Genomic DNA, 3,021 nt, shown 5'->3' with positions numbered 1-3,021 from the left:
ATACTCTGGTCAGTTGTGTTGTTGTATCTCATTCACACAAGAGTGACAGGGCTGTGAAATCTCTCTAACCAGCCATACATCTGGGACATCATTTATTTCACCAATGAAAATGTATTTCTAAACTCCCTTTTAGTAATTAATGAACCTTTGGATATAAATTTCAATACAGATCCTTGAAATGCTTAAATAGCCACCTGGGGAGTATGGATCCCTGATTAGGGTACTTCAGATTATAACTAACCACCCCTAGAGTGTGAATTCCTAATAGGGTAACTCTAATGATAACTAACCTTCCCTAGAGTGTAGATGAAAGCTAATTTACACACAAGTACATTACACTGTTTATAAGGAAGTATTTTAAAGTAAATTATAACAGAGGTAATATAACAACATGGCAAGAAGCATGGTTGCACAGAGCTCCCAAGTTTCACATATAGGTTTTAAAATACTGAAAGATACCAACCATCTCTCTTAGGACTTCTGAGTTCTCCTTGTGATCTAGCAACTACAGGTACAACAAAAGGTATATCAGACCATCCTAGTGTAACACAGTTCACAATCATTCTGAATGGCCAGTTCCCATACCACTCCAACCACTGAATATGTTCAATAGCATTGTTGCTCAAGTCTTTAGCCATGAAGAAACTGACAAGGCCCTCTGAATTTCAACTTCAAATACCCTGAGGAAAAAATAATAACTGTCCCAGTTTGGACCTAAGATTCATGCCCAAATTGATTGGGATTGGTAAGGGCATAGGACCTTTATAACTTGTTTGATGGGATGATGGAGATGCTTGCAGAAACTCTTAGGAGGTTATGAAAAGTGTTCCAGCATCAGGGTTTTGTCAGGAGAGTAAATCAAAGGGGGAAAGAACCAAAAGAGTTAAAGATATATACAGGAGAGTGAACAATGACATTTAAGCTGGGTAGAAAAGGAAGTAAAAACAGGATTTTATCAGGGTAGCTGGCTGGCTCAATTGATAGAGCATGCAACTCTTGATCTCAGGGTTTTGAGTTTGAGCCCCACGCTGGGTGTATACATTACTTGAAAAAACAACAGCAACAAGAACAGGACTTTATTAAATCATTTGTAGTAGAGAATAGTATTTATATCAAAAGAGATATTGGAGCGCCTGGGTGACTCAGCTGGTTAAGTGTCTGACTTCAGCTCAGGTCATGATCTCGCAGTTCATGAATTTGAGCCCTGCATCAGGCTTTCCTGTCAGTACAAAACCCACTCTGGATTCTCTGTCTCCCTCTGTCTGTGCCCCACTTACACGTGTTCTCTCTCTCTCTAAAAAATAAATAAACATTAAAAAAAAAAAACAGAGAGAAAGATGCATACTTGAAATGCTATCTGTTCTGGTCCATTTATATAAATATATATATGTAGTTCCACAGATGATCTGGTAGTATTAATAACTGTTACTTTATTTCTTTTTTTAGGTTTATTTATTTTTGGGGGGTGCCCAGGTGGCTCAGTCATTTAAGCAGCTGACTCTTGATATTGGCTCAGGTCATAATCTCACAGTTTGTGGGATTGTGCCCTGTGTCAGGCTCTGCAGTGACAGTGTGGACCCTGCTTGGGATTCTCTCTCTTCCTCTCTCTCTGCCTCTCCCCTCCTCTGATGTGTTCACACATGTGCTCTTTCTCTCTCAAAATAAACTTAAAAACAAAACATATATATATATATATATGTTTTATATATATGTATATATATACATATATGTATTTGTATATGTATGTATATATATATATGTATATATATATATATATATATACAGCTGAAGAATAGCATGTTTCTCATATTATTAAAATAGCAAATAGTTCAAAACTAGTAAATGGAAGCAATGAACAAATATTGAAAACCTATTATGCGCAAGTTCTGTTCTTGCAAATTAATATGAGACAATTTGGGCATGCACAACTCTTAGGTTCTTTTTGGCAGATACAAGTAGCCAAAAACTTTCTTTTCAAGTAAAAGCCAAGATTCCAGAGGGAAAATTGGGTCAGGCACCCAGATTCCTCCAGTGTTTTTGACTAGGGACCCGTTGAAGGATTTAGCCTAGGGCATCATTGCTAAGGACATAGGCTATAAGCCTCTTGAGATTTGTATTCCCTACTTATGCTAGAGCAGGGAGAGTCTGGAATATTTTTAGATAACCATACATCTTGAATATCTTTATTTTGCCATTAAAAAAAACCTCATTTCCAACATTCATCATGTTGGTCAACAAGCCATTGTTTTTATCAGTAAAACCTATTTCTTACATTTAGTAGGCAAATTACAAAGAATCATTGTTATCAAGATACTGATAACAGAAGCATTTATAAAAGCTACCTCTGAATGTTAGAAAAACCACCACCCTACACAGTGAATTCTTTTTTTTTTTCTTTAGCTTTTCATTATTACGATTTTTATATATATGAAATGTACAGAGAATAGTGTAACGAACACCCAAACACTCATCACCTAGATTTAATAACTCTTATAATTTCCTCATATTTGCTCAAGTATTACATAGTTAATTATAAACATCATGACATTTCACCCTTAATTACTTTAGTACGCACTTCTAACAACCTAAATACATTTCCCCATGATCACCCTTAAATACATTTCCCCACGATCACACTTAATAAAATCAACAGTAATACCCTAATATCCTCTAATGCTCAGTCTGTACTCAGGTTTCCACATTTGTCCCTAAAGTGTCTTTTACAGTTGATTTTTAAATACCAGATCCAATGAGAATCTTGCCTTGCATTTGGTTATTAGTGACTTGCACCTTCCGGATTAGAATGTTGGCAGCCTCTGGGTTATAGTTTAAGCCAAATGGTACACACATAACATCATAATGTATATATTAAAATTTTTTAAAAATAATGACAGACCTCCCAATGACTTTACTAGATATTTTTGTCAACATTATCTTATCTATTTCTTTCTTTTTAAATACATATGTATTTTTAAGTAATCTCTACACCCAATATGGGGCTCAAACTCATGACCCCAAGAT

Source organism: Prionailurus bengalensis, chromosome B4 (assembly GCF_016509475.1).
Source record: "Prionailurus bengalensis isolate Pbe53 chromosome B4, Fcat_Pben_1.1_paternal_pri, whole genome shotgun sequence".
Taxonomy (NCBI): domain Eukaryota; kingdom Metazoa; phylum Chordata; class Mammalia; order Carnivora; family Felidae; genus Prionailurus; species Prionailurus bengalensis.
The sequence above is the reverse complement of the archived record's forward strand: the minus strand, read 5'-3'. Positions refer to the sequence as shown.